We start from the raw sequence: 23505 nt of genomic DNA on the forward strand, positions 1-23505 counted from the left end.
ATAATCCTAGAAAGACTAGGCAGGTGATGGCCTATCTCAATAGGCATCAGGCGTAGATTGCCCTCCTCCAGGAAACCTACTTCACTAAACACAAAAAATAATATAGGGACCCGATAGGCCTGTGTTAGAGTGGATTTCTCTTATTCTCCATAATCTCGATGGGTACTGATACTAATCAAGAAAGGAGTCCATTTTACACCTACGCACCCGGAAACAGATGATTTGGGTCGCTTTGCTTTGTTGCAGGGTAGATTATGACACCATGCTCACTTTGATAGCTACTATCTATGGCCTGAATGTAGACGATCCCGATTTCTACACACAAATATGGTAAAGGCTGCATAAGTTTCAGCCCACTATTATATGGGGAGGCGACCTAAATTTATATTTAGATTCTGAGAATGACAGATCTTCTAAAGGAGAGTGGCAGGTTAGGCAAACGACTATGGTATTACTGGAGGGCATGAAAGTTGGGGGCTGGAGGATATCTGGCGATTGCGAAATCCAGAGGGACGAGAGGGCACATTTATCTCCTATGTTCATCGGTCTTGGTCCGGACTAGATTATTTGATGACGACGAGGATGGTTAGCATGTGGGTAACAACAGTACAATATATGCCTCAAATACTGTCTGACCATGTGCCAGTAAAGCTAGTGGTGGAGCTACCGACACACATTGCTGCTCCATTTACTTGGCGATTTCGACCCACTTCCCTACAGGATCCTATGTTCAAGGACTGGATGCGTGCACCTATACTGGAATTTTTCGTGAACAATTCGGGTACAGTAGAGGGGATGATTTATTCTGGAAGGCACTCATGGTCACCATTAGAGGTATCTGCATCATTACACAATCAGGAGTACTACGGGCCGTGCATACTTGCAACAAAAAAAAACACACTATTCAGACCCTGGAAACTCAATATCAGAGTACACCTGACCACCCACATCCTAGCTACAAGGCAAGATCAGATCGCAGCTTATAATGATATTGCAGTGAAGGAGGTATGCCATCTCTCAGGCGATGTGTGGCAAGTTCATATGGAGAGGGAGGTAAACCTGGTAGGCGCCTGGTGAACAAAATCAGACATTCCTGGACGCAGTCGCATATAACGTATATAAACACACCAGAAGGGGAATGTTTACACGACACTCAGGCAATCCTTGCAACTTTCAAGAACTTTTACAGTGCAGCACGGCCTCTAAGGCGGAGACTGCCACATATGTAGAGGACGTGGCTTTGGTATGGCTCTCGCCTGGGCAACGAGAGTACTTGGCACAACCATTAACAGCAGTTGAAGTGAAATATGCTTTATGTACTTTACCAAATGGCAAAGCACCTTGCTCAGACGGCCTCACCAGTGAATTTTATAAAGAATTTGTAGATATATTGGCTCTTTGCATTGCACCACCAACTTGACCCCTCCATGCATGCCACAGCAGTGCTGTTAGATGCAGCCAAGGCATTGGACTCTGTAGAATGGTCTTATATATTTTAAGTGCTGCAGGGCATGGGGATCCTGAGAATGTTCCTTCGCTGGATACAACTATTGTACACTGCACCCCCAATCCCGATTGAGAAATAATGGTGTGAAATCTGACCTGTTAAACATATCAAGAGGCACAAGTGCCTATTTTCCCCTATTATATTTGTTCTTGTATTGGAACCATTGAGGTGTGTGATTAGGCAACGACATGCAGCGACATCACTGCGTTTCCGACAGTGTCCACTGGCCATCTTACTATACGCAGAGGACATGGTGCTCCATGTTCATGACCCACAGATCCACCTAGCATTGATCATAAGAGAATAACTAAGATATGAGTGGTATGCCGGACTAAATATTAACTGGGCAAAATCAACAATCTTCCCCCTTACGCAAATCACACTGCCACATCAACTGGATTTCCCATGAGGATGGAATATAGAGCCTGTTAAATATTTAGGGACTTGGGTACATAGGGACCCAGACCTAGAGCTCCGATGTAACTATGGGAACTATATCTCGAAGCTTGAAGAACAGATGGCAAGGTGGCTTATATTACCCGACGCTGGCTGATAGAGTGGCCCTACTAAAATGGTTGTCCTACCAAGATTTCGGTACCTCTTTATAAATATACCTATCCCATTAAAACAATGTTCTTTAAAACCATTAGATCACACATGATTACCTTAGTTTGGGGAGGGAAACAGTCGAGGATTCAGTGGGCTACTATCACCCTTCCTAATGAACTAGGCGGGTTGGGAGCAACTAATATGCCTCTTTATAATTAATGTGCTCAAGTACACTCTGCCAATTATTGGCTTCACCCTCCACCTTATATGCCACGCTTAACGATAGAAAGCAACAATGCTCGCTCCATCCCCTTATCTAGTATCATCTCCCATAGGAGACAAGGGAGATCCAGGGAGGAAATACATACAATTGCCTGTACCACAGAGTCCTGGGGGAGCCTGGGAACCCTAGCGGAAAAGCTTCCATTGCATGACCCGATGCTTCCACTGGCATATTATCCACAAATATCTGTAACCCATGAACATGGGACATTAATATTACTGAAAAAATATGGACTGGAAATATTTGGGGACCTCTAGCCAGGGGGAACATTTGTGGAGCTAGAGGAGTTAGCATGGTCCCAGGGTCGGGCTCCCCTCTTAATCTTTACTTATTATAGATTACGATCCGCCATAAAAAAACTATATGCACAATTCCCTGCAGAACCTCCTACACTTAAGTCATTACAGGCTCTTCTCACTAGCGATACCCATAGGAACCTTATTACATGTTTATACACGACATCACAGTAAGAGAATGCCAAAACATTGCAGCTGGCTTTCGTGAGATGGAAGGCTGTACTTCACGTCCTTTTTGAGCCCAGACGGCTGGGGTTTTTGTTATGCACTAACAGGAATGCTTACCTCTATTTGAAATTTGAGAATAAATCATTTTAAATACTTGCAACAAATAGATTATACCCGATACGGGTGTTTCGATACGGGCTGAGAATGGATGCAAATTGTGCACGATGTAGCATGGAGTACACTGACTTTATGCATATGATGTGACAGTGTGCTGGAGTGCACCATTTCTGGGAGGAAGTGCAGTGATGCACTCACTGAAATGGTGTTGGAACCTGTGGAGTGTACGACTAGTGTGTCTTTTTGGACTGGCGAAGTCCCTCACACTGGCAAATCAGAGCTGGTAGCAGTCGAAGAGGTTGGTTCCTACAAAGGATCAATGGTTAAAAAATATAACATATTGTCGAGAACAGCTTGATTGTTATGCTGAGGAGTTTCCACAGGCTTCCAGACCCAAGGATATATGGAGCCCTTTCCAAACGTATTTATTATCTAAAGCGCCAGAAAGTTTATATTGATGAGTAGTTGGGAATTTATGCATGGGGAAGGGGAACAGATGCCTAATGAAGTGTCATTGTCATGGGATGACTGCTAAGATGCTCAGTCATGGTTACATGTTGCATTTAACGGTTCCCACTGTATTTTGGTGTAAGTTGGAGAAAATGCAATAAAAGGAAATTACAAAAAAAAAACTTCAGATAGATATTCCAGCACACAGGTACACAAATGGACAGACATACATAGACAGACAGACCTAAGAATCATCACATTCAGATGAACAGTGCATTCAGACAGGCATAGAAGAACCCATACAGACAGACATACCATGATCATCACATTCAAATGTACAAGACCTTCAGCCAGGCACACAAGCACCCATACAAACCAACCAGGACACAAAAAAAACGTTGTGCAGCAGAGGACACAAAGTGGTGTTCAACAGGAAAGCAAAGTGTGATGTGCACAAGGAGGCACACGCTAAGGTGCATAAAGGAGAAAAGGTATAATGCACAAAAGGGGTGACAGGGATAGTAGAGTTCAATAGAACACTATGCAGCAGCTGAGAATGTGGTTCTGAGCAGGAGGTGAGCAAATAATACATGGAGCTGCTGAGCACAAGGATATGTGCAGCAGATCAGCACAATGTTATGTGCAGCAGATCAGCACTATGTTATATGCAGCTAGAAACCATTGTGGTAGGCACCCTATGAGCAAAAGTGGCGTATATACAAGGGAAGCACAGGGTGAGGTGCCACAGAGCTTTTTAAACCAGGGTGGAGTACGGTCATATAAGAGTTCAGGGTGATGTGTGTCTGTAAAGCACAGGCCGGATATCTTGGGGGAGTGCTGTGTGATCAGGAGAGCACAGGCGAGTTTTCGATGAGAAGTGCTGGGTGATGTGCATCAGCAGAGCAGAGGTAGGGTGACTTGTAGGGAATGCCGAGTGATGTATCGTGTGCAGCACAATGTCAGGGGCACAGAGCTATTAGTGTTAAAAGCTCATGGTGACATATAGTCAGGGCCACTGCAATTATGCGGCCGCAGTGATTTTCACATAATTATAAATTTGCCACATTTGTCACATAATTCATCATCCTCTGCATAATCTCCAGATTTTTAAAAAAAATGTGTTTCTAGCTCAAACAGTTCAAAAGTTACTAAAAATTTAACAACACATGTTGCTGCACAGTGGAAGGCTGTTTGTAACGGTTGACTGGTCACCTTTCTGAAGCTTATTGCTATATCTAAGTGTTAAACTGGTACTAAAGAGGTGCAACTAATGCCCAAACAGTGTTAACAAGTTTAAAATTGTGAAATAATGAATACTATTAAAAAAATAATAATAATTAAGATCCACAGAATGAAGCATAATTTGCCTTTTTTGGTCCATAATTTACGCAACCTTGCCACATAAATTGGTCCTCTGCCGTCGCAAAATTCCAGGGGCCCCGTATATTGTGCAGGGCAAAAGGGGTATGTGTACCAGGGAAGCATGATCAGGAGTGGAGCACTAGGTGTTATGCCTATTCACCACACATTCCTCATTCTGGTACTGTAAGTGCCCATCAGAGGCTTCACAAGTGCAGAGGTAATGGCATTGTGCACAGCACAAGCATGCTCATCATTCCTTAATAGTGCATAGGGATGAAAATTCTATTCAGGATGCGACTTTATACTAGTGACTTGTTCATCACTCAGTCATGGTGTGTTGTGAAAGCAGTGTGATGCACAGCAGTGAACGGTGTGCTACCTTATGATGTACCCGCATGTTGTAATAACACTATAATATTCAGACTAAAATACTGCAAAGTACGTACTCATAATTCTTTAATAAAAGGCAGGGATACAATTATAATCCCAATGAAAAAAAATAATTTCTCTTGTTCCTGGTAAATGTGCAATTGTATGCAAAGGTGCCAGTATAGTGTCCAGACTCTAATTTGTAAACCAGGCATACGCATCACTGTGCATCAGAACACACTCCTAAAGTACAACTCAGATGCACACATCTTCCCTTCGATAGAGTCTACAATCAATATCATTAGAACTCACAGGCATATATATTCGACACTTAATATACTATGTGCTCTAAACATTGGGCTGTTAAACCAATACAATTTCACCAGATCTCCATTCAGCAAAAGTTTGCAGTAATAAGCGTGCTTCAATGGTTCTGTATCATAACATGTAAATAATGATAGAAAGCAAACCTTACATGTACATGAATATGTAACAGCATGCGGCAAAGACGACATAATGGTGTGGACTGCATATCAAACACTGAGAAAACAAGTGTTGTCAAGAGCATTTGTTGGCCAAGCTATTGGCTTGTCAATGCTTGCCGGCACTGTCATGGAAACACAAGCGTCTAGGCACATGAACATGCATTGGTAAGCAATCTTGGAGGGGTTTCCTAGAAATGGAAACTCGTTCCAAGATGGACTGATGTGCATGCATGTATTGAGACACAGGTGGATATGTGCATCATGCCGCCTGCATGGACATGTATTATGATGCATGATGGCCATTTTGTATTTACCATTCCAACATGGAAATATTAGAATGATAAAAAAGAAAAACAAAAGTGTGTGCAGAGCATGAAATGGAGACAAGCAGGCCTACAGCACTTTCAGCTCCCAGTCCTGCGTAAAAACAAAACAGAAAACCACGGCTAGCATGATCAGGAGAGTAGCAGAAAGAATTAAGGAGTGAGGGAGGGGTTGTGAAAAGAAAGAGCGTTATGGAGGAAAAGGGAAAAGAGCAAGGAAACACATACGCTCCCAGGAAGAGCCCAAAAGAGTCTCCAAAGGATGCACTGGAAGGATTCAACTTATCCCATCAGAACACTGAGAAATCAAAATGCTCCTGTATCAGAAGAACACAAGGGTAGGGAGTACACTGTGATTCACAAATAAGCCATTCAATCACGAACAAAGGAATTACCAAACACCCACTTCAAGCATATGCTTGGTACGTATTGGAAACAAACGGTCTGCCTCCAGAGCAAACGCCTAAGACACAGCAAGAAAGACATCCAATCATGAGCAAGGGCTGACCCAAAGCCCACGTAAACTGTTATGTATTAGAAACAATATGTCTTCATACAGACAGCTAATGCTGCAGCAGTGACACCGCTCCAAACGGAACAGTGCAGGCCAAACAGTGTTTGCCTTGCTCAAACAAAGGTTACATGGTCCAGTAATTGAGGCTTGACTTTGCTTTTTGGAAAACCAACACCGATTTTTTTACAGTTGGTCCCTTACTGTGAGGGCACAGCCCAGCTAAAAACAACGGAAAGAAATGCACACAAATACCAAATGTATAGGAAGATCGAGGATCCTCTATCCCGACTTTTCTGCTTAACAATATGCCAAAAAATTGTGACATGTGGGCTCAAAATTCGCTCTGACCTGGAGTCTCGTGTGTCAGTGACGCGCCTCAATGAGGACATTGTCACTGTTCTGAGAATCACTATATCACATGCTGACACTGTGGTCGATTGGATAAGTAAAACTATATGTATTTATTAGTGCCTATTCTGAGAATGCTTGTCTACCTATGCTACCTTCCCACTCAAAATCTGCGCAATTCCAAGAATTGGATGAGGCAGGCTCACTCATGTAATGTGAAATGCTTTCTCATAGGCCACCTCATCCCACCCTGGTTTTATTCTCACATGTTTTCAATTGTCCAAGCATGCAGTGTGTACTTGTGTGACGTTTGCGATGACTGTGCATTCAAGTCATACATACTTTAAAAAAAATATATATTGCTGCATTATTTTCATGTGGTTTTATTTGTTACTGTCTACAATGATACCTTGAATTGTCTTACGCTCTACTCAGGTAAATTACCTTTGATTTAACAAGGAGAGGTAGGTTCTTTCCTTCACATTCACTAGATAAATTAACATAGGAATCCTATTAAAAGCACTGGTGAATGCCCAAGACCTTTTTTACGCTGTGGGCAGAAACATGCTGGCACCAAATGGGTGTGTAAGGTCCATGGTATCCAATAACGTCCTCTGAATATACTCTCTATGTATTTTTTCCTCATACCTAGAGTACCACCTAACAAAAGATTTCGTGTGGTTTATCCCAATGTATTTTTAGGTGGGAGAACAGAATCCTAGATAAGTGTCTAAATAAATAATTTTTAAGAACTACCTTAAGACAGTAGCACTTGAGGTGGAGTCCACCCTAGTAGTAGTATCTTATCAAGGTGGAATAAGGTGGCTAAACTGAAGCATGTCACATTACGTGAGTGAGCCCACCTCATACAATTCTTGTAATTGCTCAGATCTTGAGCAGGAAGGTAACATAGGTAGACAATAATTCTCAGACTAGGTACTAACAAACATAGCGGTACCTATCCAACTGACTAAAGGGTCTACTTTAACCTCTTTTCCTATCTTAGTATTAATGACCGTTCCCAGAATAACAGGCTACTCTATAGCCACAGCTTTTCAGTCCTGGGCTCACAATTAATAAACAAATGCATTCTGGGAGAGATGGCTTTGTTGTGTAGCAATGAAACTGGGCCAGGGTAACTTAACAACAATAAACTGTCAAACAAAAACCCAGATCTCTAAACATAGCACATAATAAGCATTGAGCCACCTCATAACAAAACATGCCAAAATGTTGAAGCTGCAAACTTGGGAGCGTCTGAAAAATAAATCGGGGTATTTTTTTTTATTTTCCCCTTTGACTGCCATAGAAACAGAGCAAGTTTAGGCATGGTAAATAATAATTAGGAGTATCCCGCCTGAATAGGGTCTGTTGGCATGTACGTTACCACCCGATACACCTAGGGAGGATGCCTCTCAAGAGTCCCACCTTCATAAATGAGCAGCCATGATAACCGCAATGCATTCTGGAACGTGTGGTCCACATTTTATAATGGAATAAATAGGACTACAGGTCCCAGAAACCAAAACAAATGAACGTTGCTACTCGGGCGTGGACGAATGAAACGCGGGGGGGGGGGGGTGAGACAGGGGTCAGCCCCAGCCCAGGTGTTGTAACACCTGCTGCACCATTTTCGAGATATCCGGGCGTGAACAGGACTGAAAACAATGCCATATGTCAGCAAGGCGTGTGCATACACACCAGTCCTACCGGGGCACATAGAATAGTCCGGGGCGCGGCCCTTACCTCCCCCTCCCGGAAGAGGAGCGCGTGAACCCGCTCTCCTCAGCCTCGGTGCCGACTCCAACCGACCTCCCAACGGGAAGCGGTCCAGGCACTTCCGTCACTGGAGGAGGGGAGAGCCAATAGGAGAGCCGGCTCGCACTGACTGACAGGCGAAGGGACGTAACAAGGCGGACTTGAGAGGCTGCATCAAACCCTAGACTCCAAAGACCGCCTCACACAAGATGGCGGCTCACGTACCGGAAGTACATGCACATTCCCCGGAAGTGTTTGACCAACTGCTTACGTCCGACTTTTATGGTTATGTTGACAGAGATAGGTAGTCAAGGCAAGAGGTAGAAGACGGGATAATGAACCAGGACCTCGCACTTTAGTAGACGACTACAAAATAATGATAACGTTGTAATGAAAGATAGTCACTCTTCAATATGGGTTCCAGTTGTAGATTTATTCCAAGAGTACAAGAACAGCTTAACAACCACATAGGTCTGCACAGCTTCTCAGTCAGGATCCAACGGTCATCCCAAAGAACACAGAATCTAAGAACCCACGAAGAAACATTCTACAGCTTAAATAATACAATAATAAGGAAACCACAGATAACAAGTGTCAACAACGATGTTGTGTCTAAGTGCAAGAAGAAACGACCTTTGGTTCGGAAATTTGAGCGAATTTTAGTCTTTGAATAGCATCTAACATTCTTTGAGGGCAAAGTCATACCACGTTCACTAGATATCTATGTAGAGCTTTATGTAGGATGTTTTTGTGCCCTTGAATGATGTATGCATACATCACAACGTCATCTTTAAACACTTATACTCCCTTGACACCTTTATTAACTAACTTATCCATCAGTTTCTGGAAGACAGTGCCTGCAGAGGCCAATCTAAAGGGTAGCCCTAATATCTAAAGGCACTTTAGGGAGTCACACATTTTGTTAATTCTTTAAATGACTCAGATAAGGACACCTGATGAATTGCCAACTTAAGGTTTATTAAGGAAAAAAAATCCCCACTTTCTTGTATTTAATACAATGCCGCCCAAAGCCAGACAATTGGGATTACATACCATATGGCCTTTTGACCCACACCTATAACTAACACTCCTTTTTGTGTCATTCTTACATTTCTCTCTGCCACTCATGACAGACGCAGCATTGGATCAATTTGAGACATCTAAACCTAAAGTTTAGCAGGAACAGTGGATCGCTCATTTTAGCAATCTCTAAAACTTCCATGAGATTGAGAATCCTACACGCAAGCCATCTTCCAGTATTTTTTTATGAGTAGCAATTGAAGACAAATTGGTCTCTTAGATAAGTGTCAATAGTCTCTCCAAATTCTAATTTGGACGCTGATTTTTTTCAGTCATAACAGTTTCATGCAAATTTGAGTTTCTCTTAAAGAAACTGTGCCTCTCCAGCTTGACATTAGGTTCTTTCAGAAGCATTTCTACATTCACTGTTTCTTTGTAGTAATCTAAAACTAAAACTGTCCTCTAGGCAGTGCAATCATATGTGAATTATTATTGTCAAAACATATTTTTTCATGTGATGGAGCGAGGTGGAAAAACAAAATTTTGTATACCCCTCGTCAAGTCACTTACCCATAACAATAACATGAATTAATCGTGTGGTTTAGAAAACGAATCGACATAGAATAGAATGCACACACAAGTACACGTGGGAAACTAATTTGCTCATGTTGCAAAACTATAATCAACAAACTAAGTGATGTTGATATGTTCAAAATTAATGCAGCAGCTATAAACTAACCAAAAGCGGCCTGAATGTGCTTTCTGTTTGTTTATTTGTGGCAAAAACATGAAGACTGGTGAGTAAATCACACATATATGTTGCTTTATTTGCTAGGTAATAACTAACAGGGATATCTTAGTAAAGGGGGAGGTAAACAGAAGGGTTATAATTCAATAATTTACGTTTAATTGTGTTTGTTTCTATAATAGTTCCCGTTTTGGCCTATGAGGCCTAGAACAAAATGGATGTTTCTATGTTTCCGAGATTGAAGTGCAGTGGGCATGGTGAAATGAACTGCAGACGAGTCTGAGCTGCTTATGACTGTGCAGAATGGGTCAAGGACAGCGTGCCCTGAAAGTCCAGCTGAGTGCCAACAAAATGAACATCCGTACGGAGAAACGTGGTAAAAGAACTAAAACTTACCAGTTAAAGGACATGAACGAAGCGGATATAATAAGGACAAAGACCATTTTCATTGAGCTGATCTTGCGGAAATTAAACAATAAGATGATGAGGTTATGCTCATCCCCCCTTCAATTAACCAATCAGAACTGTTAAAAGACACGGATTGTTACTTTTGTAGATAGATGAAGTAGGGGATAAGGTTTTAGTGTGTCCGGACTCAAGAAAAAACTCTCTTCCTCGATTTCCATCTGTGTATCCTGAATGCTGAAGTTTCCAGAGGCGTAAGGACTTTAACTTTACTTGATGAGTAAGGAGTCTTTAGATGAGGTTAATAGCTAGAGAAAATAGGGAGATGAACTTTGGGAACTATTATGTCTTTTGCTAATATTCATGTCCTATAATCTTAATAATAATTTGCTTATTTTTGAGTTTTGAATTAAAATTGAAATATAAATGTATGAGTTAATAATTATTTCTTTCTCTTAAAATCTATTTGCATTAAACTAATTTATAAGTGAATAAATAAAGGTCATGTTAGAAGATTTTTCTTTAAATAAAAATTAGATAAATGGAGAATTAAGCTGGTCGTTGTGAGAAGTTAGCCTGGCATATGATGTCCACTAGTTCTAGTGGGCACCTTGCACCAGTCTAAATGACCCTTATTGATGGTGGTTGTAAAGTCAACCTTATAGAAAGCTATCCTAGTGGTAGCAGGGGCCAGCAGTCGTCAGGCTAAGACTTCAGAGAGCGTATTAAGCAAGTTGTTTTACCAATTATAATCCCTTGAGTACCAAATGAAAGGACACCACACAAGGTGTATATCAAATATATATGTATTTATTCTAAACACAACCCCTCTGCACTCTTTATGAGGTCAGAGGTAAAAATACAATACAAGTCACTGAGTTAATATACGATAAGTTGCACAGTATACGTTATGCCCTAGGGGCCTCACAAACCATATACTAAAATAGTGGTACAAGAATCACAAGAGAATTAACAAGCATTTACAATGCAACGGTTTCGCCTTTGTAGGCTTCATTTGTACCTATCTCTAAGGCAGAGACATGTGTAAACAACTGTATACAAAGTGGCATGGTTTGAGTCACTGCCACGAACCCAACTGCAGGACGGCCCTTACGGGCAGCATTAGCTCAGCGTGCGCTCTCTCTCACTGGGACCCCGGTTCATGCATCGTTACCGCTCAGTTCTTACCAATGAAGCTGCACAGCGGCGCCTGGAGGAGCCCCATGGCAGAGAAGGAAGGCGCTGTGTCCGGACAGGCTACGCTCTGCTCTAACTCCGCATCCAAAGTAACCCGAGCACAAGTCCCGAGTTTCGGTGGGAGGGTCGCACTCGCAGATGGTTACACCCTGGGGCAGGAGCAAGAACCTCCTCAGGGCTGAATTTTGGAGGACGCAAGAATGTGCCCCGGGTTCACGGACAGCGGGAGGGGGGGGCGGACAGCGGGAGGGTTAACAGGCTCACGGACAGCGGGAGGGGGGGCGGACAGCTGGAGGATTAACGGGCTCACGGACAGCGGGAGGGGGGGCGGACAGCGGGAGGGTTAACGGGCTCACGGACAGTGGGAGGGGGGGCGGGCGGGCACACGGACAGCGGGAGGGGGGACGGAGGAAGGCAGGACAGCAGCAAGCACTCGCCAGAGGTCGGGGCAAATGACCAAATAAAAGGCAGCCAAAAAAATAAAAAATAAACGCCCACCGCCGCACTGACGTGTCCAAAGGGGCCGGATGAGAAAAATTCTCAGAAACGCCCACAAGTCGCCTCGCAGGATGACGGACGCCTCTGTTTGCCAATGGCTAGCGTCCATTTATAGAGCTAGCCAATGGGAAACAGAGGCGGGACGAACATCCATACTGTTAACAAAAGTTTTCGCCTGGGCGAAGCACAGCGTGCTACGGCCAGGCGAAACCTAAAAAATGCCCTGGGCTTTCCTGCTCTCCCTCTATGCTAGTGCACTAGTAGCTGCCATGCGCCAACGCAGGCATGGTGCCTGCATTGCAGGCAAGATTGTTTTTGTGCAGTAAGGAACACCTTCCTGCACAAAAACAATCCTCTGAGGCTTTTTCCTCTTTCTATGTGTGCTGCAGAATGCAAAATATGTAGAAAGACGAAAAAAACGAGGACGCATAAACATATTTAAACACAGGTCAATCTTAGAAGGAATGCCTTTGTTTTAATCAACTAGTGACATGCAGTGAAAAATATTATTATCATCCTTAATATTGTCATTATTATTATTAATATTAACAATTATAATAATTGTTATTATTGTCAAACACAACAACCATACTAATAATAACAATACCAACAATAATTATAATAATAATGATCATAATAATCTTCACTGCATTTCACTCTATTTAAAACGCGACATTCCTTTTAAGCTTGACCTGTATTGAACTTGCCTGTACGGAGTAACTCCAGGGGTACCTGCTTCTCCTGTGTGATAGCAGGTAGGACACTGCCTCCCAGTGACGAGGCATTGATCAGCAGCTTGCAAACTATATCCTGGCGCTGTTTTCAAACTGCAGTCATTTCACTGCTTCTGTCTCTGCCTTCCCATCACAGGCAGCATTGCGCTCGTCTGAAGGTGGTTTCCAGACAGGAGGTTCAGGTAGCTGATGCACCGAAAATACAGAATGCAAAAGACACCCTGTGTGAACTGAACGCAGGGGTCACGCCGGTGTAAAAGCGTCTTTTTATTCCAGCGAAAGAACCAAACACCCAGTACCAAGCAAGAGCTTTGAAGGGATGCACCAGACCCACATTATTTTATTTATTTTAAAAGTTTTATATAGCGCTAGCTCGACCCGTAGGTATCAGAGCGCTTTACATACACACAGTAAACAGCAGAAGGACATTACATTACATAGTAGGCCGGCAGTAAGTAAGCAAACCACAGAGAAAATACAGCATGGGAATAAAAATGTTTACTCTGAAAGAGAGCTGCTGGTGTACACCTTCCCCCCCCCCCTTTCTGGAAGCGAGGGTCTCGCTGCAAGCCATTACCCGGGGCCATTTGTGCTCCTGTAGCACACAGACCATGGGGCCGAGGACTGGGGCAGATGGGCTCTCTGTAGACGGAGCTCTGCGTCGGGTCTCGATGCTCCTGTAATGAGAGGGTCGGAAACAGTGGGGGTTCGAGCTCCCCGCTGTCTGCATGCGCCCCATTGTGTATGGGGCACAGTGTCGGTGGCAGGCGCCACCCCTGCTGTGACAGGCGTGGAGGGGGCACAGCTTGTGTTCAGCTAGATCAAAACATTCCAGAAGGGATAGAGTAGGAAAGATGTGTGGGAAATGAGTCCCTTTTCCCTTGAGATAGCACTGGCAGGCTTCAGGGAGCGAGGTTGCGCAGGGGCTTCACCGGTGGACAGGCCGAGGTGCTGCCTTCAGCATAGTGTAACGGAACAACGAGGGATTGGGTGGAAAAGGAACTGAGAGGGACGGGGACATATGGGGGGGGGGCATGGGGGTAGAGAGTACAAACGAGGGTGCTTGAGTGAGGGCAACGGAGAGATGCGATGACTTTAAAGCATAATGAAAAGCGGGCAGGATGGAAGAGTGGGGTTGTACAGGCTCTTGGGCGAGATGTAGAGAAGAGGTGAGCGGGCTATGAAAGGGGAAATAGAACAAATAGTTTAAGAGGGGAGAGAAATGCGAACGGGGGGAAGGGGTTAAACATTGTTTAAATACGTCGCAGACCCGCGATGAGGGTGCTAGGACAGGCCACCAGTCCAGGAGGCAGACAGCGGGGTATTCCCGCCAAAGACCAAGGGGTGTGGGGGTGCGGCGGTGGTCAGAAGCGGGGTGCCGGTGAGACCAGGAGTGTTAATTGATAACGTGTGCTGGTGAGAGTAGGGGTGCTTGTGGAGGAATAGTACTACTGAGGGGGGAGCTGCTGGCGGAGGAGGGGTGGTGAGCAGAAGGGGTGCTGAGGAAAGCAATACTCGGGGAAGGGGAGTGCTGGTGAGTGGGCGGGCTCTGTGGGATGGGGGTTACTGGTAAGTAGAAGGGGCTGTAGAGGAAGGGGTGCAGGTGAAAAGAGTGGGTATACGGAGGTACAGGGGTGTTGCTAGGAGGAGAGCTGCTTGGTTAGAATTGCTGGTGTAGGAAGGTGTTAGAATGGGGCGCTAGAAGAGGCGCTCCTCGGAAGTGACAGTAGGTGTGAGGGGGAAGGGGACCTGCAAAAGAGTGCTGGCGAGAGGAGGTTGCTGGAGAGAGGAGAGTGCCTGGGGTAGGGGTGCTGGAGGTGGTGGTAGTGAGAGGAAAGGTTCTCGTAAAAGGGGCGGGCTGTGAGCGCGGCCAGTGTCAGCTCCTTGCCTGAGGTTTCTGACCCCCCGCCCCGTGTGATATGTCAGGCTGATCCTATCTGGGAGAGCGGGACAGGCAGTCTGTACATCCCAGCGCCAGCTCCAGCGCACCACAGTCCAGCTCCGGTGCAGGCGGAAAGCTGCGAGACCCCAGAGGAGGAGGGAGTAAAGGACCCGGGACATGGCGGAGACCCCCTGTGAGAAACGCCGAGCGCAGGGCAAGTCCGGTCCTGTCCCTTCCAGGGTCACAACCAGTGCACGTTGTAAGCTGTGCTCAACACAGAAGCATCCAGTGCTGAGTGCACGCAACATCCCTGACACGCGGAAGCACCCGGCGGGAGCAGCACAGCGTGTGTAACATCTTCGAAGTGAAGAAGTGTCCAGCGTGCACAGTGCAGCGTGTACTGCATCTCAGAAGAATCAAGTGTGCGCAGCGCAGTGCGTGCAACCCATGGGAAGTAAGCGCGCGCACACTATGAACAGTGCAGTGGGTGCAACACCTCGGAAGTGCGGGAGTATCCAGTGTGCACAGTATCACCGGCACTTACTCGGAAGTGCTTAGGATCGCGTCTGTGCAGCTGCAGTGCCAGGGGCTCCAGTCCGCTTACTCCCATCTGTGACCTGCATCTCGAGCCCTGGAAGGCGCTCAGAGTCCCGCGTCAGTCCGCACCTCGCCCCTGCTCCTTTGAAGCGCATGGGCTGCATATCTCAGTTCCACCCTGTCTACCCCGCATACTTGCACCTTTAAAGCGCCGAAGGCTCCGGTGCTCCCGGCGTCTCTCAGCCTGTGTATGCAGATGGTTCTGGCGGCGGAGCCTGAGGCTACAGTGTTCCCAGGCTCTCCCAAGGGAGCACCCATCCTCTAGGCACTTTAAGCACCGGGATGCTCCGAAGTTCCCAGTTTCTCCAACAGTACACTAACCCTCTAAACCCTTGAAGTGCTGGGAGGCTAAAGCGTTGTTTTGCAGCTTTTCAGACACCAGTACCCGGACACGGAGGCTCCTGCAGTCTGAGCCCATCTCGTCTACCAGCGGGCACCCACCCTCGGTACTTCAAGCACCAGGAGGCTCAAAGGGCAGTCTATACTGCTGTGCACTGACGTCGGTACTCCATACAGTGCCAGAGTCTGAAGTGTCGTCTCTGCTGATCTGAAGACGCGGAGGTTGAGTGTCCCGAGCTTCGCCCAGTGTGCTCTGCACTCCTGGACTGTGGATCGCCGTGCTTCCGCCTCCGGCGTCTGGTGTTCAAGGCGCTACATTCCCGGCACTGGGGCAGCAGGTGGACTTCTACAGAGCGGAGCCCCTGGAGGTGCCAGACGCAGAAGCTGCCGGACTGAGGCTCCCCTCTCACTCTCCCCCACAGCTGTACCCTCTCCTCCACAGGAGCACAGAGCAGAGGCCAGTGATGAATGAGGCAGAGCAGACCCCGGCCGCGCTCGGCTGGAACCGCTGCTACCGAAATGCCCCGGTGAGAAACATGCAGATTCGCGAACACCTCCTCGGCTCCGCAGCAGAGACTGACTGGGGCTGTCTATCTGGAGGGGCTGTGTGTCTCTGGAGGTCCTGCGGCGATGTCTCCGTATCTGCACTTCCCGCAGAGGAGAGATGTTAACAAATCCCCACTGTACACAGAGGTCACGAGATACCGACCCATAGGAGAGCTAGGGGACATATCGGTGAATTCCCGGGAGAGACCGTCGGATCTGCCTGTAAGATACGGGTATCTTCGTTCTCTGTTATTTTTATACTTTACAACAACATTTGGCGATTCTGCAGACTGAGGCTAAGAGATCATAAACAAGTCAGGTCCCGGCCGCGCTGTGATTGGCTGACGTCACTGGGGTGTCCCGGCCGGCAGCCAATCACAGCGCGGCCCGGGAATGACGTCACGGGGGTGTCCCGGGCCGGCAGCCAATCGCAGCGCGGCCCGGGACAAAGGGGCGGGGCTTAAAAAAAGCACCAGAAACGCCCCCGAATCGCGTTTTCGTGAGAAAGCGCGATTGACAGCCTCTGTCTCCCAATGGCTAGTCTCCATTTATGGAGCTAGCCAATTGGAAACAGAGGCTGTCCTAACCTCACTATTGAAAACAATAGATTTCGATCTGGGAGGGGCTTCGCCCCTCGCCAGGTTTCGAAACCTAAAAAGCAGGCCTGGGGCCTGTGGAATCGCTGGGACTACTCTAAACAACCAAAGGTTAGGAAGTAGGAGGCCCACGGGAGACGCATGCAGTGTCTAAACACAGGCGCAGGTTACCATTGACTTTCTATGGGAAACGTAGAAGTTACAAATATACAATTTAAGGAGACTTCCGGATGGACTACGATGAAACCCTGTTAGACTTAGACACGAGGAGGGCCAATACCCTCGAGACTACCAGAGTACTCGTGTTACCTCACCCACGGAAGCCGGGTGCATAGGTGTCTTTTGATGTCTGGTTTCGTCGTCGATTTCAATGGAGAGCTGCAAAGAAGTGCTGCAGGCGACCAGAACAAAAGTGTCCGGGTGGATCGAAGATCTGTAGAACCTGAAAGCAGAAGGGACAGAGTCTGGGTCACTTCCCAGTGACCAGGGCAGCGAAAGGAAGATGCCACCGAATGTCGGGTGATTTCAGGTGAAGATCTGAAGTTTGTCTCTTCAGCCACGAGGACCAGGAGGCGTCGACGACAACCAGGAGCTGGATTCGGGCTGTCCCACAAAGGATCTAGTTGACTGCGGTGTCGGTATCCGGACTGGACCCAACAAGCCTTGGCAAACGCAATACACGCAGGATGTCGAGATTGGCTTCGCTGCAGACCAGCAAGGTCTGTGGCGCGTCTCCTTTGTAGGGCAGCTGGAGCAAGCCTGGAGCAACCAGAAAAGCAAGTCAAATTCAAAACGGAGTCTTCAGGGGGCTCACTAGCCAACGGACTCGGAACCAGGAAGATGCATCGAGCGTAAATGCAAGAGCGGGCCCCACGGGACACTCATGGAGTGTGGAGGCCTGAGCTTCGGTGCAAATGGTGATCGGAGATGGGGCTTCTCGTACCCCAATGCACAACTGCAAGTTACCTCGGGAGTCGGTGCAGTTAGCAAAATGCAGGATGTCCAGGAGTTCCGGTCCCACGTCTCTCGTGCCGCCACGGGTCTCAGCTTTGCTGTGGGTGTGGGTCGGGGTCAGAGATGTCTGGAAGGCGGTGTCCTGTGTCGTAGATTCTCCAGGATTCGGCGGGAGCCTTGAAAATGCAGACCGGCAAAGTTGCTGTTGGTGCCTGTTTGAACAGGGTGGTCACTCCTTGACCACAAGGGAGATTTCTTCCGTCTTCCAGTCGAAATGGAATATCGAAGGTCCAGGATTTATGTTTCATAGTTTTGTCCAGGGTAATCTAAAGTCCTAGGGGCTGAGTTCCTATACTTATACTAAGTTTAGGGGCTGGACTACCTTTAAGGTCCCTCCTATGGTCCTATGGATGGACCTGGGAAGGGGGTGGTTACACCTCTTTCCCTTTGTCCAGTTTCGCGCCAGAGCTGGGGCAGAGTGCCCCAGCAACCGGTTTGAACTAGGAAATGCACGGAGCACCTAGTGTGCCCCAGGCAGTGTCTGGAAAGAATTCACTGAATGCAGCCCTCCCTGCTCCAATACACAAAAGCCTGTCTGGGTGGGGGGGGGTGGGGGGTGTGCTGGCATCTACCTGGACAGGAAATCTATTCTTCAGGCCTCCCCTGCCGGAGTTTCGTCCAGCAGCAGGAGGTCAGACTTGTGTCTGTGGCAGCAGCATCCATTTTGTGATGCTGAGGCTCTGTTTAACTTTAACCGGTGAACCAGTAACTACATGTCTTCTCCCTCGATAAGGGTGGAATGCTTCCCTCCGCTGCCAGAACTGGCGGGGGGGGGGGGGTAGTATTCCAAAGTGTTTGACACCTTACACCACAAGTTTTGATAAACCCACACCAAAGTTAGCATTAACCTCGAGGATTATAATGCACTTTAGAGTATATGATATGGCTATATCATAGAACAGCTATAAGGAGATGGTTCCGAAAGCTGCAGAGGGTCTCAGCTCATGCTCATGCTAGGGCACCCTCTCACATAAAATCAAGCACCCTGCCTCCAGGACTGTTAAGGCCTGCCATAGGAGTGACTTATAGGTGTATATGTGTCTATATGTAGATATAGATATAGGTATACTCTATCTAAGTAAGGGGTGATTACACCACCTTACCCAGGCTGTGTGAACAGACCTGTGGTGTCAGTTTGGAAGGCAAACCAGGGGTGGCACAATACATGCTGCAGCCCCTGGTAGGACTAGGGTGCACCTATGCCCTGGGTACCTAGGGTACACTATACAGGGCTCACAAGAGCGACCCAGTAACCAATCTGGTATGTACCTAAAGAACATGGAGTCCATTTTATAGAGAAAGCAGATAGACGGGCCCTGAATAGCAGCAAAACACCAGGAAAAAAGTGGGGGTAACCATATAGTCAGATAATCACCTTCCTACACAACCCCCCCCCCCCCAACAAAAGGAAATAAGGCTATCCTTGTCCAGGTAAGCTTATATTGACTAAGTGGCCATATAAGTAAGTACCTGCACTAGCATGGTTACCCCCTGTCTTATGTTCCACTAAGCAATCCCTCACCCTAAGGGTATCAGAGGGTCTCCACCATAGGGAATTACTACCCGTGGGGTGTTTTGGGAAAGTAAAAGGCTGGTGCTGGGATGGAGTACTGAAGTGAGGCTCCACTAGGGTTGGGCTCAGCCTCCTCCAATCACTATCCACCATGCATGCCTTTCTTTCCATGACTGAGTTGCACTGTGCTCTCAGGGTCAACCTTTGGCTACCTATAGCTGGAGGTTGGGTCCCTTTGGTTGGACCACTGGAGGGACAGGTCAGGTTTGGGGCCACTGGGTCCCAGGTTTGACTGTGCCCAACAGAGTCCATCTGAGGGTGGTTCCTAGACAAGGGTAAGGGAGATCCCTCAGAGGGCTGAGGAATTCTCACCTGGCTAGGGCTACTAGACTGGGTGCCACTAATCTGCTGATCGGGGCGTTCCTCTGGACAGGGGGCCCTTTGGGGTCCACTGGCCTCCCTGACCTCTGCAGCCCTTGGCTGACTGAGGCAGGGTAGAGAGGGGCAGGTTGCCTGCTCCAGACTGGGTACCACCTTGGAAGGGTCCACTGACATCAGGTGCTCTGCCAGGCCTGACTACCTCTGGGGCAGTTCCTTCACAAGGGGTCGGGTCAGTTCCCTGAGGAGGCTGACCCTCACCTAATGTCTGGTGGAAGGGAGACTGTTCTTCCTCCCCCATGCTCTCTGTGTGAGTGGAGTGATCCATAGTTTCAGGCTTCACAACACTAAAATCTGGCTGGGTTTGGGCTGTGGCCATCACAGCCCTACCAACCTTTTCAGGAAGGCCTACCATTTTGGAATGGGTGTCTTTTCCTATTTCAGCCCTGGCTGAGGTCTCAAGATCATTGCCCAGTAAACAATCCACAGGCAAGTTTGTAGACACTGCCACTCTCTTTGGGCCAGTGACACCTCCCCAGCTGAGATTTATTACTGCCATGGCATGATCGGACCGTACTCCATCAATATTGGTCACCTGGTATGTGAACCCAGGTAAAAGCTGTTCTGAGGGCACTAGTTTCTCTGTCACCGTGGTGATACTAGCCCCTGTGTCCCTATAAGCCACAGCTGTATTGACCATTGATGTGGGGCTCCTGTCTGTACTTGCCCAAGGTATTGGGACAAGCAGTGAAGTTGGCAAACCCCATGCCATCACCACAGACTAAAGTTGCTGTAGTAGGGGACCTGGTTAGGCCAGAGTCCGCCTGAGTTCCCCAAGAATACCCAACCAAAGTTTTGGGGGCACTCCCACCGCCTGGGGATTACTACTAATAGTAACAGGAGGCGTTGGAGTATTACTTGGAGGAATATTTTCCTTATTGCTTGCTTTTGGGCAACTGCTGTCAGTTTTCCAGTGGCCAGGTTGCTTACATACATGGCAATAAGGTTTCTTAACAGTAGAGGAAGGAGTTTGGGACCCACCCTCTCAGGGGATTTTTGGGGCCCTGTTGTGGATTTATCTTTAGATTTATCCCCACCTTTCTCTTGTGATATGGTAGAATCTTTCTTCTGGTCACCACCCTGATTTTTAGGCCTAACCCTGCTTCTGACCCATTTTTCTGCCTTCTTACCCAATTCTTGGCGAGAGGTCAGATCAGAGTCCACCAGGTGCTGGTGTAGAAGCTGCTTTCGACAATTAAGGATCTGCTCCCTCATAATCAAGTTATACAATCCTGTAAAGTCTTGTACCTTGCTGCCAAGTAACCAGCCCTCCAGAGCCTTAGTAGCAGAATCTACAAAATCAGTCCAGTCCGGAGTCTGTGCCTTCTGGGTGTCTCTGCATAGCAACCTGTACTTCTCGGTGGTTAAGCCAAAACCATCTATCAGAGCACTCTTCAGAACTTTATAGTTATCAGTAGCCTCTTCTCTAACGGTGAGGAGCTTGTCTTTACCTTTATCTGAAAAGGAGAGCCACAAGATTGCTGCCCACTGACTTTGGGGTACCTGCTGTACTTAGCAAGCCCGCTCCAAAGCAGTTATCCACTTGTGGATGTCATCCCCAATCTGACAGGGAGGGACAATCTTGTTCAGGTTTCTAAGATCATGAGACCTTTCCCTACCACTAGGGTTGCTGCTGCCACCAGTGGGCTCTAGCCCACACAATTTCTTCTCTCTTTCAAGAGCCAGGCTCTCTTTTGCAAGGGCAACTTCTTGCCTCTTGATCCTAAGCTTCACTTCTCTCATCCTAGCCTTATGCTCTCTTCTCTGAGGGGAAGTCATTCTCCTCCAAGCAGAGGCATTGGACCCTATTGATGAGTCAGAATGGTCAGACCCACTGGAAAGGGATCTGCGTCTTCTAGGCTCACCATTAGGCCTATTTGGAGGGAGCCCTTCCTATGCCATCTCCTCCTCCAGATTGTCCTGTGTTTCCCAGGTTAGGTTCATCAACCTCATCCTGATCTACATCATCATCATCATCAGAGACCAGTGGGGCATCCCCATTAGGATACTCTTCTGTTGAGGGATGGCCCCCTCCCTACTACCTTGGCTACTTGGGTCTGATGCATTTTCTACATCATGTTCCACTAAGATATCTACCAGGTGGCTAAAGGTTGGACTCTGTCTTTGTCTTAACTTTCTGACCACACACAAGCTTCTCAACTCTTGAAAATTGTGAGTGTGTCATACTTAGAAGGCAACCTGGGTTGTCTTCTGGCAGAGGCCCACTAGGCCCTGCTTCCAAGGACATGGCTAGTGTGGTGTGGTGTGTGCACCTACCTACACTACTTGTTTCCTACTAGAACCTCTCTAGGAGTTGTAGTCAGGGTGTGCTAAGCGCTTACCACCTACAACTGCTAAGTTCAGTAGAACTTATGTATATATAAGACTTGATTCATATGTACCTACAGGTACCTTGATATGATCTTTCAAATGATATTCTCAAGAATATTTGGTAAAACAATGCAAGCTCTTATCCCATCCGCTACACACCAATGTGAGAAGTAAGCCTGGCATATGATGTCCACTAGTTCTAGTGGGCACCTTGCACCAGTCTAAACGACCCTTATTGATGGTGGTTGTAAAGTCATCCTTATAGAAAGCTATCCTAGTGGTAGCATGGGCCTGCAGTCATCAGGCTAAGACTTCAGAGAGTGTATTAAGCAATTTGTTTTACCAATTATAATCCCTTGAGTACCAAATGAAAGGACACCACACAAGGTATATATCAAATATATATGTATTTATTCTAAACACAACCCCTCTGCACTCTTTATGAGGTCAGAGGTAAAAATACAATATAAGTCACAGAGTTAATATACGATAAGTTGCACAGTATACGTTATGCCCTAGGGGCCTCACAAACCATATACTAAAATAGTGGCATAAGAACCACTAGAGAATTAGAAAGCAGGCCTGGGGCCTGTGGGATCACTGGGGCTACTCTAAACAACCAAAGGTTAGGAAGTAGGAGGCCCACGGGAGACGTGTGCAGTGTCTAAACACAGACGCGGGTTACCATTGACTTTCTATGGGAAACGTAGAAGTTACAAATATACAATTTAAGGATACTTCCGGATGGACTACAATGAAACCCTTTTAGACTTAGACACTAGGAGGGCCAATACCCTCGAGACTATCAGAGTACTCGTGTTACCTCACCCACGGAAGCCGGGTGCATAGGTGTCTTTTGAGGTCTGGTTTCGGCGTCGATTTCAATGGAGAGCTGCAAAGAAGTGCTGCAGGCGACCAGAGGAAAAGTGTCCGGTGGATCCAAGGGTGGATTGAAGATCTGTAGAACTTGAAAGCAGAAGGGACAGAGTCTGGGTCACTTGCCAGTGACCAGGGCGGCGATAGGAAGATGCCACCGGATGTCGGGTGATTTCAGGTGAAGATGTGAAGTTTGTCTATTCAGCCACGAGGACCAGGAGGCGTCGACGATGACCAGGAGC

The 23505-nt window shown here is 47.0% G+C and overlaps 1 protein-coding gene across 1 annotated transcript in view; it reads right to left on the bottom strand.

The window, feature by feature from the left end:
• Positions 1 to 8755, bottom strand: part of LOC144798492 (uncharacterized) — a 121963-nt gene extending 113208 nt beyond the window's left edge. The window contains exon 1 of the mRNA XM_078669393.1: positions 8518 to 8755. The gene's annotated coding sequence lies outside the window, so the exon portion shown is untranslated. The remainder of the gene's footprint in view (positions 1 to 8517) is intronic.
• Positions 8756 to 23505: the final 14750 nt, after the last annotated feature.

Source organism: Lissotriton helveticus, chromosome 12, assembly GCF_964261635.1.
Source record: "Lissotriton helveticus chromosome 12, aLisHel1.1, whole genome shotgun sequence".
In the NCBI taxonomy this organism is placed as follows: Eukaryota; Metazoa; Chordata; class Amphibia; order Caudata; family Salamandridae; genus Lissotriton; species Lissotriton helveticus.